Source organism: Triplophysa rosa, linkage group LG23, assembly GCF_024868665.1.
Source record: "Triplophysa rosa linkage group LG23, Trosa_1v2, whole genome shotgun sequence".
Classification (NCBI taxonomy): Eukaryota; Metazoa; Chordata; class Actinopteri; order Cypriniformes; family Nemacheilidae; genus Triplophysa; species Triplophysa rosa.
Window position 1 is genome coordinate 13,291,804 of NC_079912.1, and position 15,929 is coordinate 13,307,732.

General features: G+C 39.1%; 1 protein-coding gene across 2 annotated transcripts in view; it reads left to right on the top strand.

Annotated features, from left to right (window-relative positions):
• sulf1 (sulfatase 1) overlaps nucleotides 1–15,929 on the top strand; it is an 87,746-nt gene that overhangs the window by 42,505 nt on the left and 29,312 nt on the right. Inside the window, exon 1 of one of the 2 annotated variants that reach the window (XM_057323139.1) lies at nucleotides 12,120–12,395. The exons of the other annotated variant lie outside the window; for it this stretch is intronic. The gene's annotated coding sequence lies outside the window, so the exon portion shown is untranslated. Of the gene's footprint in view, nucleotides 1–12,119; nucleotides 12,396–15,929 lie in introns of those variants that run through there. 2 annotated transcript variants of the gene reach the window in all.

The following is a 15,929-nucleotide window of genomic DNA, read 5'->3' on the forward strand; positions in this document are numbered from 1 at the left end:
AGTTTTAAAGTTTAAAGGGGAGAGGTGTTTTAAATGACAAAATTAAAGATTATATTAGTAAAACCCAATTTGTGGCGTTTGCACTTTGCAAAGTACATAATAGGCTAAATACCCTGATTTGGTGGTTTATTTAGTTCATAGGTGGGTAACGAAGTACATTTACTTGAGTACTGTACTTAAGTACAAATACTCAAAAAGTGTACTTAAGTATTACTTTTTCTGTTTACTTTTTACTGTACTTCACTACATTTGAATGACAAATATCTAACTTTTCATGGCACAAAAAAATGATTTCCTTGGCCGACCCTCCCCTCCCTCCCACGTTTGGGAGAGACTATTGTCAGTTGCTTCTAAAATGACACACCTGAATCAACTCACCAGGTGTATTAATTATGCAGACATTCACAACATTTTGGGAGAAGGTTAATGAGTTCAGTTGTGTATACGTTTCCCATATCTGATTTACTTATTAAAAGCAAAAGATGTAATTACATTTTATCCGATTAATCAATTAATCGAAAAAATAATCGTCCAACTAATCGATTATCAAAATAATCGTTAGTTGCAGCCCTACATATTTTTGCATACATTCAGTTGTAGACTTTGTTTTTATAATATAGTTTAGCTGAGTTTGTGTATAGAGCAAGTAAAAGTTCAAATAAAGTTCGCCAAGTGACCCAAAAGTCACTCTAGTCACTGTTTAGGCTCAGGGCGCCATGACAATCTTTGAGTAGATACAGTATGAAAAATAACATGTTACAGTTTGCAGTCTGCTGTTAATCTCAAACTATAACGTCCCTATAGATCTGTGACCTCAGTGTTCTGAACTCTCGCTCACCCATGTTGGGATGGACAATAAAACCACAGTTGGACATCCTGAATTCCTCACTGTTTTCCCCTTGACTCTGTGGTGTATCAATCTCCAGTATGAGGAGAAGGGTTTTATCCAGTTTGGGCCTTCGTGATTCCTATGATTCTTGGGCAATGTGTTCAAACATGCAGATTGTGAATCAAGCCTCCACATCAACGGGAGGAATTCACCTGGAAAGCGAGTGTTCTGGCTGACAGCTATCTGCAACAGAATGAAAGCTAACAAGGATCATAGTAGGCCGGAGAGGAAGAAAGAGTAGATTTATCTGTTTTTCACTGTATGGCTGAAGACACTGGGCATCAAGATGTCTTTTAGAGGAAGTTGGCTTGTAAAACAAGGGACCATTTATACCGTCTACTTTTGTTAAGGTTGGTATCTGTAATGAGATTTTGAGAGTAGGGATAATCTGAGTAAAATGACAACACCACATGTGCATGCATGGCGGTATTGTCGCTTAAAAAAACTTAATCTAAAATTATAGAGTAGTTTGTAGAAAAATCATCTGAAGTTGTTTATCAACTTCTATTTATAATCTTCTGTTCAAAATCTCATCACAAGTGGTGATGGATATATTTGAGATGCATGTCACCAGCGGATGTCTCGGCTGACCATTTGCAATTGAATCACAGATAACGGATCTTAATGGCAGGTGTAAACCGGGAAGTCAAGAACCACCCTTCATATCGTCTTTGGAACACCCAAAGTCCTCATTAGAGCTGAAAAATGTCCTCCTGTTCAGGGTCGAGTGCCGAGTTTGGCTCTGTGCAGCAGGGGTGAAGCCGGACCGTTCTTTCCTCCATGCATATGCAAGCACATCCTGAGAAAGAAGCTTGGCCGAGTGTCAGGGGAGCACTACAAAAGATTGGTGCCTGACAAGAGACTGAGCTCCCTGTCAGCCGAGAGGGTTACAAAGTGGAACCGAGGGCCTCAGTAATGTTTGCTAAGATCTAAAGCGGTTCTCCATAGCACTGTTTACATTTCATTCACTTGCAGAGCTGAAAAGTACATAGTCTCTTTTTCTACCTTCCCCTTCCACTGTCATTTCATTTGACTCTGAAAGTTGTATTCTGCCATTTAGTCAAAGAATGTGTACCAGAGGATATTATGTGGTCTAATGGGATTAATAGTAGGTTTGTTCTGCAGGGCAAAATCACCCCCGTGGGTTTATTCACTTGGAGAAGGACAGGGTTTCATTGGACTGTCTGTTTGGCTGGCAGAGCTTTGTTGCAATTCACAGTTCTTTTTTTTGCACAAGACATTTCCAGCATCAGCCATGTGCATTATTTTGAGAGTTTTGGAGGGTTGCCTTTGCGTAAATAAACTCCATCTTAGAATACCGGATGTTACGACAACTGTTAAATATTGTTGTGATTTTACTGGGGCACAAGTGAATTTTATTTTACATTTTGCGGAATGTGTTTTTGGTTCAGGTTACATCACACATTCTTTCATTTTTCCGATTCCCCACCAACATTTGCATAAATGTTCATGGATGTTTTCGGAGAAAGATTTATGAACAGAAGTCTTATTCCTGAGATAAACCTAGTTCAGGTCAGGCTTTCATTCGTTGTTGGCGTTTATACTTGTCAACTTTTACAAATTTTATAGAGCATTGACACTTGATCTTTTTAACAATCAGACATCGAAGATACATTTGAGACTGATAACAACCTCTAGACAACCTCAATAAACAATACACAACCTCAGTAGGGATACAGAACACACCTCAGTGTATCGAGTTGTTCAGTTTGCAAATGTTACTCTTTACAATGGAACTATAAACATGCACGAGCGAGCAATGGTTGAGCGTTAGCCTAGCATTAGCATCATCAGAAAGCTCTTTTTCATTTGTATATAGCAAGGGACCAGTATGTGAGGACATATTTGTGTCCGAGTGTAATGTAAATTAAATGTGCGCACTGGATTTGATTAAGATGCATGAAGTGACCAATACATGGGTGATGTTTATATGTTTGTGGGGGATTGTGGCTATCAATGGGGATTAGAAGAGGATTTCTTGTTCTCCTCACAAACTGTCTTTTTATGGCTGTCAAGATGTTCCTCTTTAGTCATTGTTTACTGCCTTTGTTTAAATGGGCACCCAATTAGCACAGAGACGACAGCAAAGCCCCACTAGTACCGTTCAGGATGTAGTGGGCTTCCTGCTCTTAGATGGACACACAAAGGCAGGCTAAAATAACCCTGGCCTCTTAGTCAAATAGCGTTTAACATCAAGCTGTGAATTTGAATTATGGGTAAAGCGTGCTGAAACAGAAGGCACAGGGTTATACCTGTCCTAAATGTAGGCTGCTTATCACCTGCCCAGTGCCACAGCTCTGATACAAGCACAATACTGCCAAACACAGAGGTATTACTGGAATTTGCACCTGTTGCAGGACAAGCCCATCCCATGTAATGGCCTAAATGATGACTGTTGCACATTTGGTATTAAAATTAACTGTAGAGGAGAGGGGCAGAAATTTGTGTCATCGCTAACCTATCGTTTTTCCTTTTTTGTCTTTATTGGTATTGCTGTTTGAACCTACATGGTATTATGCAGTTTCTGTTCTTTTTATACTTATATACCCCTTATTTTACCTCGAACCTAATTGAGTTTTTATTTAGTTACTTATTTATTTTATTTATTCAGTTATTTATTTATTATTTTATTTATTCAATGTATTTTATTATTTATTTTATTTATTCAATGTATTTTACTATTTATGTACTTTACTTATTTTAAATTTTTAATCAGTTATATTTTTTATTTATTTACATGCACATTTATTTTATTTATTTATTTAATCAACCGCTCACTCCACCCCTCCCTTTCGAAACACTACGACGGCTGACAGAACATGGCGAATTACATGCAAGGGGAACCGCGGTGTATGTAGATAGAAATGGTTCATTCTAAGGTGATAAAAACATAACGCTTCACTGTGTAAGCTCTTTATACACCTCTGAAGGCATAGCTATATATATTATATTGCATTTCTATCAATAGGTCATCCCAAAAATTACACACTGGACCTTTAATTTAGAATTTAGCATTAAAGACTGTAAAGTGTTTGAGAACTTAATTCAATTTCTGTATATTTCCTACATGTTAGACATGAGAGTTCTGTTATTCTTCACTTCAATGTTAAATGGTTATAATTAATGTTAAAATAATAAGACAAAATGATCAATTTAATGGAGGGATCAGTTGCAGTACTAATATCAGAATGTTGGCTTTTGTTCATAAAATGATGATGTTAAAGAAATCTGTTGTTTTTTGGAGTAAACAATGTTGTAATTTGGAGATTAAATGTGAAATTATTAGAATGTAAAAGTATATTTAAAAACTTCAATGATATGTGCGATTAATCGTGATTAATCACAGAAAAAATGTGTGTTAATTAGATTATTTTTTTAAATCGATTGACAGCACAAATTTTGTTTATTTATTTATAGTATTTATTTATTTATTTACTTATTTACTTATTTACACTATATACGACCAATGGCTGGGCAAAACAGAACAAATGTATAAAACACCTTGTTATCCAGCCATGAGTTGAAAACCCAGTATTTTTAGTAATTTATTTAGTAATATTTATGTAATTTTTGTTGTAAATCTCTTTGAATAATTAACATATAAAGTATAAAATGCATCCAAGTTTGTTTAAACTAAAGTTAATTAATGGCATTACATTCTTTTATACATAAAATTTAGACTTTAGATGAAATTTTAGACATTTTTTCGTGTTTGTGAAAAAATCTTATATTACATAAAAGGCGGCAGTAGTAAACATTTCAGTAATTCAGTGTGGGATAACATGAAATAATGTTGGGTAAGGAGGTTGGTCAACTCGCATACTTTTTGCACATTGTGACAAGGACCCTTCAGAGTGGTCATTCTCAGCGCAGCAGCTGCATCCATTCTCTGAGAGGCTTGGGTGCAGACGTGTCCTTTATTGTAGCACGGGGCCATAATGTCCCCTTTCAAATGGCCCTTCGTAAACAGCCAGGTGTGAGCACTGTGAGAGGGGAAAGCGAGAGAAGGCAGGAGGAGGCTGCTGCCACTCTGCAATTCTAATTTATTTCGAATGCCCCCTCATGTTCATCAGAAGAGAGGTCTCATAAACATTATAAATAACCAGCAATGTGATAAAGCCCTGTGCTTGAGTCAGTTGTTTTTTTAGCGATTGTGCAGCATGGTAATTATTTCCTCTGAGAAATGGAAGGGGTGCAGTAGGCTAAATTAAAGAGCTCATTGCTCTTGTGCCAATCACAAATCGCAAGGCCCTTGTTGCTTCCTCTCCTCGAAGGCTGAAATTAGAATTAAAAAGCCATAATTGTTTTTTTGGATGGGTTCTGCACAAAGTGAAATGTGCTTGTATACTTGTGTGCATGCTGCGTGTGTGAGGTCCCCGACACACACACACTTGTCCAACTGCATACTTGAATACATGGAAAGGATTTACATGCACAAGGATATTTTAATACTTGAGGTTTAATAGAAAAATATTTTTGAAGTGCATGACTTGGACTGATCCATTTGTGTAATAGTGTACAGGTATTTTACAAAAGTGCAGTGTCTGGAAATTACACTCATGAATGTGATGGACGATGGCACAAACCATTGAACTATTATCTGTTTATAAGCTGTCAAGCCTTAGTGATGCATTTAGCCGCAGTGTTTTCACATCTTCTCTTTATCACTGCCCTAAGCCACCTCTAGGGTCATACAGGGGGTGAGCACTATCAAGATGACTGTGCACCCAACACACCCCAAACATTAATTCTGTCTCTCAACGACCTTCTGGCGGCATGCTTTCAGGGATTATACTCAACCAGCCATTTCAGGATGCTGGAGCGCAGACAGGGCCTCCTCGTATGAGGATTTGCCTTTTTGTCTTGTTCTTGCTTTTCACCTCTGGGCCTGAGAGGATTAAACTGAGCTTCCGGACAGAGAGCTTTATTTGCCCAAGATGGAAGTCAGGGGAAATAACTGATATCTAAGGATTCCTGGAGGTGAAAAATGAATCTGATGGGGTTTGAAAACGTGAAGTTTTAAGTTCAACCTGTGTAAAACTGTTTAATGAATCATTCTTCATCAGTAAGATTGCAAAAAGCAGAACCTGTTTGACCCAAACAGGCATATTTGTTTTGTTTGATTGTCAGTAAATAAATTAGTAAATTATTATCTGTAAATAGTAAGCTCAATGTATAGGATAGGCTTATGGAGAGCCAAGTAAAGAAATATTATAAAAAGGGAATTGTGGGTCACTAGTCCTCAATCCATTAGCCCAGTGTCAGGGTTGCTAACCTGCTGAAGTGCGAGTTCGCACAAAGTGGCGAAGCTGGGAAATGTTTTTTTCTTCCGTTTCCTGCTACCTCTCTGGGGGTATGACTCAAACTTTTTGTCTGTCATAAGTGCTGGGTTTGTGCTGTTGCAGTCTGGTTTTGAGCTGAACCCCTTGAGCGGCGCCAGAAATCAGATCGGGACTTTGAACTTGTCGTTTTCTATTTAAGTGATCCTGTAGGGAAGTCTATCCCTATAGGATTTGGGCTGTAAATTGCTAAAGTTAATTTTTGCAATGTTGTATGTATTTTTATGTAAGAATGCCAACTCTTTTCAACAAATTAATAATATTGAATAGATTTCATTCCATCTATATCTTTGGGTGTTAACATTCTCAGTTGCCCCATGTGTTTTTTACATATTTTATTTCCATTAACTGTGTTTTATGTTGCGATACGTTTAGATCAGGGCTGGATAATAAAATCACCCTGTACCCAGGGGCCACAGACTTTAGGGGCCTACAGCCTTGGGCTACATGGCCATGGACTGCTAAAAGAAGTTAAAGGGATAGTTCACCCAAAAAAAAAAAATTCTGTCATTTATTCACCCTCATGTTGTTAAAAACCTGTATATGACTTTCTTCTGTGGAATACAAAATAGGAAATGTAAGAAATTACTCATTGTTTTGTGTCCATACAAGGAAGTCAATGTGGGCCAGTGTTGTTTGGCTGACAGAATTCAAAAATATTTTTTGTGTTCATCAGAACACATCAGATTTCCAGAGCACATCATGTAATACAGGTTTAACATGAGGATGAGTAAATTATTCATTTTTGGGGTGAACCCTTTAAACACCAGGGTCCTCTGTGCATTTTAGCCAACAAAAATGTATGTTTTCGCATAGTTTTTGGCCAAATCTCCCTTGTCACCAAACAGAAAAAGGGTCTGCTATTCATGGTCGTGAAGAGTTGGGGACTTCCAAAATTTTTGTCTAGGGGCTTCACAAGACCATGATCTGGCCTGTATGTATTTGATCTAGTTTTCAGGGGTTGTTACTCCTAGAACCTTAAAGCACGGGAGTCTTCTTGCCCTGAAGGAATTCCAAAACGAGACAGGCGAGACTGTTACGTGGCTAACTTTTCGGACGAGACATCCTCTATCACTAAGTGTGATTACTGGGAGTGAACTCCACGGAAAACTGCAGCGGAGGAATGTTTTAGTGTCTCTGTTGCAGCTGCTCCCCATCTGCTATAAATGCAAGATTAGTATCGCTTTATTCTTACATGTGGGACTCCCATGGGCTAATAATTTACACATGCTGTCATGCCACACTGTGCTTTACTGTTTCTGAGTGCTGAGATGCTGAGCAGGGACAGGGCTTGAGGGCACCGAGGGATCATGGGATTCCTGTGTGCCACCAAGCATACTGGGATACACAAACCCCAGGACAGTCTGGTCGAGAAGACAGGCCACCCCTTCCATTTAATACATCACTGTCATCGTTTATCAAGACAATAGCTTTCATATGTCACCTTGGTGTGTTGGTGAGTCGACCCAGTCTGCTAGAACCTTCTAGGAGTGCTGCACAAATAATGGATAATTGCATTCGCTTTACCCACAAAGTACCTCACGCTGTTGCCTTTGTGTCTGTTTTCGGCTTCGGTGTTTGATTTTTATAGTATTATCCAATTTTTATAGAAATTAACCTCCGTGGGTCATCTAGTCTCCTGGATTGCAGATGTGCAGTTCTGCCAAACTTTTAAGGAAAAGTCATGTTATAAACAGATTTACATGGTTTGGCTGTGCTAATGTTTCAGCTATGCCAATATACTTAACCATGCAGAAAGTTTCTGGCCTGATGTGACGGAGGGGCCCGTATTGCTGAACAGATGATGGTTCTGATAAAGACTGCGAAGGAAATTACTTCTATATTCAGTTTCACGCTCTACAGGCAATAAGGTCCTTTGAAACCAATATAGTGTTCAGTGGTCAGTATTGGCCCATGCATTGCCTTTGCTTAAATAATACCCATGACAGCCACGTAACTTAGGAGCTAAAGTAACACTCTCCTTTGAGTCGTTTAAGCTTCAAACTTATTGTTTGGGATCTGGAGGCATTTATAGATCCTTTTGTCCAAGAATGTACTTGACAAATGCTCTCAATTCAACTATAGAGAAAATAGCCGTCCGTGGAGCGGTCAGTTCTACATGTGCTGGCAATTAGCTTGACGTTGGCTGCCCCCAATCTTAAATGCAAGGTTGTTTTGTCAAGCATTAAAAATGTGAAATTCAGTGCAATTTTGTCTTAGCAAAGCAGTTTAGCTGCTATTAGTCAATGTAAGTCTATGTTAGTACATCTGTTATTGGTGGTTATTCAGTTCCAGTGAGGCATGAATTCTCTCTCCTCTGCTCTATGTAAAAATGATCAAGACAGATATGCATGTAGTGTTTTAACGTCATTTTGACAGTGGGTAAACATAACCGCTTTGTATTTTCAGGGTGGAATTGCTTTGATTTAAGTCTCAATGATTGATGTTCCTCCCCATATGTATTGGTTGATTAGAGGCATTTCCACATGACACTTCTCCTCTGACATTGTGTTAATTGTGTTAACTAGCTGCTAGCTTTGATGTATAGTCTCAAAGAATGGCGTTGATGAGGCTGACAATGGGGACAGTGTCTGAGAAATCAAAATGCTGGAATGCAATTAGCACGCCATTAGATGGCTTGTTTACCTTTTTGATCTGTGTGAAACTGAGGCTGATGAATGATGTTCCAAGGCATTCCTGAATGGTTGTGTAAAATTGTGTTACATTTCAAGTGCAAACTGCATTGTGATTCATTCTGTGTTCAATGCCTAATCTTAGCTGTTGCATGTATATTGATGATGAAGACGTGGATATTTCAGGACGGTGATGAGGTCAAAGCATTAAGCAGCTGACTCCATGCACTCTTTGATCCAGAGCACGGCTGCACTGCACACGTGCCGTTGGCACTCAAAACCATGGAAGATAACACCATGAATGTCATTTATGTTCGGAGTTGTAGAGCTTTCTCTCTCTCACACACTTGCTGGTGTTCTCTCTCTCTCTCTCGCTCTCGCTCTCTCTCTCTGTCTCTCTAAAGACACCAGATCTCATCCAAGCGTATGAAATGAGACAAATGAAGCAAGTAAGCCCCCTTGCCGATGTACACACACAAGGTTCTCACTGCACCTGTGAGCCTCATTTAGTCTTGTAGATGGGTCCCCAGTGTCCTTCACTCTCCTCTCTTTTGTGTTTTGGAAGGGGGAACCCTTTTAGGTTTGGCTCTGTACAGACTACGTGACCTCCTGCAGGGTCTTTAGGTTTATTTGACACAAGAGCTCATAGAGTCCTATTCTGAAGATCTGGAAAACTCCTTTCTTTCTTTCTGCTCTTTCTTTCTTTCTTTCTTTCTTTCTTTCTTTCTTTCTTTCTTTCTTTCTTTCTTTCTTTCTTTCTTTCTTTCTTTCTTTCTTTCTTTCTTTCTGCTCTTTCTTTCTTTCTTTCTTTCTTTCTTTCTTTCTTTCTTTCTTTCTTTCTGCTCTTTCTTTCTTTCTTTCTGCTCTTTCTTTCTTTCTTTCTTTCTTTCTTTCTTTCTGCTCTTTCTTTCTGCTCTTTCTTTCTTTCTGCTCTTTCTGTCTGCTCTTTCTTTCTGTCTGCTCTTTCTTTCTTTCTGCTCTTTCTTTCTTTCTGCTCTTTCTGTCTGCTCTTTCTTTCTTTCTGCTCTTTCTTTCTTTCTGCTCTTTCTTTCTTTCTGTCTGCTCTTTCTTTCTTTCTGTCTGCTCTTTCTTTCTGTCTGCTCTTTCTTTCTTTCTGTCTGCTCTTTCTTTCTTTCTGCTCTTTCTGCTCTTTCTTTCTGCTCTTTCTTTCTTTCTGCTCTTTCTTTCTGCTCTTTCTGTCTGCTCTTTCTTTCTTTCGCTCTTTCTTTCGCTCTTTCTTTCGCTCTTTCTGCTCTTTCTTTCTTTCTTTTTTCCATTTTTTGATTAACCAATTCTAGAACTTGCATTTAAAGTTAGTCATTTTAAACACAAAATACTTCAGCCTGATTTTATATTTGCGTAGTGAAAAAGGTGCAGTGAATTTAAGACCTTCCAAAGCTATTTTTGTGTGCATATAGCAATTTATTTTGATCTATTAATCAATTCTTTTTTTATCTATCTACTTAATTTGCTCATAAGGCTTTAGCTGAAGTTTCTTAACTCCTGTTAGATTATCTATTTTCTAAAACTATACCTGCTCTTCTACCTTAAGCTTTTTTTACCAGTGTTCAATCAAAGTCCATCAAAGAATAGGGTGGGTTTACTACTGCCCACCCTCAAAGGCCTTTTAGAAATGTCTGTTGGGGGGTGCAGGGTATGGGGTTTGAGGAGCAGCACGTACCGAGTTGCAAGGGGGTGGGGTCGCTCTTTCTGAATTCAGTCAATCTAATTTCAGCTCTTCCCCTGAAGCCCTTGTCCCTGCTCCCCATGTCAAAACCTCATGTGAACCAAAACCAGGGGTTTCACTGGCCCCTGATAAACACAGCCTTTGTTGTTTTTAATCTAATATTCTGTGCATTTAAACAGCAGTGAAAATGAATAACCTGTTCAAAAAGTGGAAGTATCTTTTTTCAGCCTGTATTTCCGCTGAATGTGCCGGCATGATGAATGAATTTGCTGGAAGTTTGTGAGTTGTACAGGCAACCATTTAAAATTAGGTTTGATTACTCGCTGGATGGGTAAAAGAAAAAAAACTTGTGATGTGTTGAGTGTTATCAAACTAGAGTCACTCTGTTCTTTCCATTGGGAGTATCAAGTGAATCATGCTAATGGACATGTAAATATATTTTGCCAGCAGTTTCCCTGAAACTGTCACCCGGGTGCTTCCAAGATTGACATAATGAGTGTCAGAAAGGTAAAACAGATTTGGTTTATGGCTTGGTTTAATGGATAAAAAGGGTGTCTAATCTACTTAACCGCGGCTACCAGAGAAGGGTAAGTGATGACTAGCTCACTGTGTTTGTTTGATTTTTGGACCGCCGAGGGGTTTGTCACGGGTGAAGATTGATCAGTGTTTGAGTTTGGTCTGGTCTAACAGAAACTTTTACCAGGTGTGAAAGCAGCTTTAAAGAATGCTAATAGGTCACTTAGCGGCCTTTGTTTTCATTTCCTCAACTGATGAACTTAGTCGCTAAGATAGCACAGAGCCTGGGTTCCAATGTTTATTGAGCCACAGGTTTGATGAACGTCAACAAGAAAGCCACTTGTCTTTTAACTAACACAAAGATGAAATGATTAGTCCTTTCCATTGTCAGCATGTCAAAACATGAGCTGGTTTTCCAAAGTCTTGATGGCTAAAGCTAATGTTTCTGAGGAAATGTTATTAACAGTGAATTATTTAGTCTAGTTTTTTGGATAACCATTTAAATCACATGGATGGAGGTCACTAAAGTAAATGGAACGAAATTGAGCAAATAATCATGGTTCCAAATCCTTATCTCTGGAAAATCTCTGTCTTGACTTACTTAAGGCAATGGATTACAAGGACAGGAATGCTGCTTGGACAGCTGAAGATTTATAATGGGGAGGTGTGAATTGCAGATGTAACAGCATAGTGCAAACGGCACTACTTTCAGCCCTGTATCAACCTTTTTATTTGACCGCTCAAAAACAGGCAAGATTAAGTGGCTACGACTCTGTGTTAAATGAACCACTGATTTCTAAAGAACCCCAGATTGCTTGTACGGGATTCTTGGGATCTACAAGTGGTAACAAAACTGTTCAGAGGCACAGGCCCCTCCCAGCCTCCTCTAAACTTACAAACGCATACCGGCTCGCATTCTCTGTCCCCTCCCTCCCCTCTCCTCATCTTCTCCTCCCTCTCCCGCTCTCTCTAAATCTCAGGTTACTGTGACTGGAGGTTTTAGACATCTCTGCTAGTGTTTCCCTTATGTCCTGATCCCTGCCTCCAGCCTGGGAAGAGCCACCCAGTGCCCCCTCTGATTGGACTGGGTAGTTTGTCTTGACGCACCACTGTGCTGAGTGCTGGAAGACGTGTTTCAACAGATGGTTGAGGTTAGTGTGTGTCATCACATCGGAGAAGGATTAGAGGAAGAAGGTTGTCTTCCAGGAGCAGTGTGGTCCTCACAAACACACTGTTGACTTCAGGAGCTCAGGAGAGAACAACACATATAGATCAACTACATGAACAAGACTGACACTCTTGTTATTCAGGTAGTAACTTTATTTTTCTTTTTGAAACTTTCCTCTGTTGATTGTTTTTTTTACTGATGATCTTGTATTTTCAGTTCCTCCGGGTTACATGTTTTTGGCTGTCTCTTATGTAAACTGAAGTGTGCTGTCAGGTTTTCTGAATGAGAGATTGTGGTGTAGTCTGTGTAAGTGTGGACCTGCGCTGTGTTGTGTGGCTGTCAATTTTCTGTGACTGACAGGATTTATTTAGGCTTTTTGGAAGTTGTGCTGGTTTTCAATTAACCATGGAATTGGATGTTGGCAAAACATGGTGGTTTCACCCTTGTTCCCAAACATCCATTCATTTTTCTGTCACGCTGCAAAGTTGAACATTTTCCTGAATGTCTTGCCAGTTTGGTTCTCATTCACTGACCTTTAAATTGTGCCATTTTCTGAAATTCTCTTTGAAGGTAATAGAATAGCTTGTGTGTTGAGCAACGCTCAATCATTCCTGTTTAGATGTATATTAAGTCACAAATTCAGTTTGAGAATAAGCCTACACATGTTGACGTACTCAAGTTAATGCAAGACGCAAATCATTTAAACAGCTATCCATAACTCTTTATTTTGGCTTAAAATAAAGAAAAATCTGTTTATGAGCAAGTACATAAAATTCAATGTTCAAAACTGAATCCTTCATTTGCAATAGTAAGTTTATAATGAAGATTTGTAAATTGAGCTGTTGGGTCAGAATTTGTGAGTAATGTCAATTTGACATAATTTGATTTCAACAAACATAGATAAGTATGTAAAAACATTGTATGAAATATGGCAATAAATGTGCAAGTTACGAATGACAGTTTTAAATGACTGATGTGCATTTAATCCATTAACACAAACACTGTCTGCACATTAGGCTAATGGGGCATTAAAGAACATCTCCTGCAGCAGCTGTCTGAGTTGTGACATGCATGCGAGTGAAGGGGCGAATCCAAAGAAGTCATGCCACAAGTTTCACTCAACTCCAGTCAACCTAAAACAGGGAGATCTGCCAATGAAGCGGCAAGACTAGATGTCTAGTATTAATATGTTGCTGCTGGGCTTGTAAGGTGTTTGCTGTGCGGCTGTAAGGGTGATGCCAGGAATGACACAAAGACAGAGTTGTGTGAATGATGTTTATTTACACACATTAATCAGCCATGTCAACATCACTCACTCGATCTCTCACTCACACGCTAAAATTCATTTGAGAAAACCACAAATACATCAGCACCAGTGTTGAGATTTTACAATGAGGGCAGTCATTACTAGCGAGGGCTACACGATTATGAAGGGAAGTGAGTTTCAGAACTGACAGATTTTATATTTTCATTAAATGTTTTCATTACTGTAGATGTACAGTAGAGCTTTTTGCTCTTACTTCATTAGCGTGTGATAAATCGTTTAAAGCGAAAATGCTGTTTGTTGAATAAATTTTATGCACTAGCGGTTGCATCAGTTTGCGTATACTGACACATAATTGAAGGTTTCATGTAATTGGCTGCTATGGACGTCTGTTTGTGTTCTCAAAGCTTTAAGTTGAAAAGCAGACAATACCTTTGACACATTCTTGCATTGTTAACCGTAACCTTGTTAATTAAATTATTCATCAATCACTTCAATGTACATGAGTGCTTTTCATTTCTGCGGACTGCGTTTTAAGGTTATGGAATGCAAGCTCGCCTCAAATATGAAAGACACGCAATCCTTATCCCATCATCTTTGTGATATCGGCTCAGTTTTGTCAAAATATAAACAGTTGAAGCAGCTGTTGTGAATAATTTGAAGTTCCAGATTTGGGTCTGCCAACACTAATATTGTTTCAGTAGCTGTTTGGTCTTTTCGAGAGTTTGACCGGGGATCAGCTGTACTGTGAGAATGAGACCACAAGAGAATAGGCAAGATAAACTCAGAACTATGTGTGTGAGATGATGTTAAAAATATATTCAGATACATTCCGCCTTTGGAGTGAAAAGAACAGGTTATTATCCTTTTTAATTTAATATCGGTGCTGTCAATGAGAATTTCGTCCCCCTGATTTAATATCCTGTGCGGCTTCCCTTTCCCTATAGCTTTGGACATGTGTTAAGTATTTCACCCCCTGCCATTCGTATTCACTTACCAACTCAAATCAAAAGCAGCAGGGGGTTCTGCGCCGCAGCCCCGCGCGCGCCTCTAGTGCTGTTTATAAAATGCCTCCTTGCCTTTAACTAGTTGCATGCATTTGCTGCCATCCTGTCAAACAAATCACAGTTGCCAGGGTGCTGGACATTTAACAGCTCGTATGTACAGTCATTTCTGTCAAGTGCTGGAAAAACGACAGCATATGGAGTTGGCCACCAGGACCAGCTGTTCCTTAGAGGTTCTCGTCTGTGTGCTGTTGTGGTGGTGGCACATCTATTGCCACCGTAAGAGCATGATTTTATCGTGGAAATTGAGCCACACTATGTAGTGGCTGTTTATCTCTGCTTAATAATAGTGTTTCTCTAGGAAGTGAGGTGGTAATTTAAAAGGGAAGGGTTGGTGACATCATGGCTGTAATGGAGAGTTGGCCTTGTTTAAGAATGATGTTGTCTTATCTGTGGTTTGTAGTCCTCCACTGTGGATCTGGGGTTTGTAATTGCACTGACTCAATGAGCTCTCCATATGGAGAGCAGTCACGGTCTAGAAATGACAGATTCTTATGGGAAACATGGTCACATTTATTAATATTCTGCTTTAAGGGACCTCTCAATAGCACCCCCAAGTGTTTGAAAAACTTTAGATTGTTACTTCAAGGCCACAGCAGGCAAGTCTCAAACACTTAAAGAATTAAAAGATGCAGTGATAACGTCTAGTGAACCTTTTGGAGAACCTTTGGGCAGCCTGCAAAAAATGGCATATAATCTTAAAAAAAAGGTTCTACTGTACATGATGCCATAGAACAACCATTTTTGGCTGTAAGCTGTTCCTTAAAGAACCTTTAACATCCACCGAAATGTTGTAGAAACATTTTTTATAGTGGAAAGGGGTTAGACGGATTATAAAGGTAAGAAAGTAATGGTTCATTTAAGAACCTTTGACTTAAAAATAAAGATTCCTAAAGGGTGGTTCTTCACATTGATATAAGAGGTTTTGGAGAACCAAAAATGGTTCTGTGTTGGTCTAGTGTTTAGCTCGAGTTCCTGTAGTCCACAATATCTCCCATAACATCTTACTACCTCATACAATCCTGTGCAAATCAACTTGTTCTCACCTAGAATTATGTTTCGAGAAAGCAATCCAATCTATGGTTGAAAGAAAAAATGCCCTGCCCATATTATGTGCAATTAAGCATCAATCATGACGCGCTGGAGTGAGAGAGGCACAAAAAAAGGCAGCCAGGGGGTGATGCTTTCATCGCCCGCTAATGTAGAATAGAAAATCGAGAACAATCTGGAGGGAAAGAATAGGTATGGTCTGCCAACAGCCTGCCTTGTAAAGGACAGCATGCAACGCTTTTAAACCTGTAACCCCCATCATCCCCTCTCTCTCCCCCTCTTGTTTTTTTTTTAAACC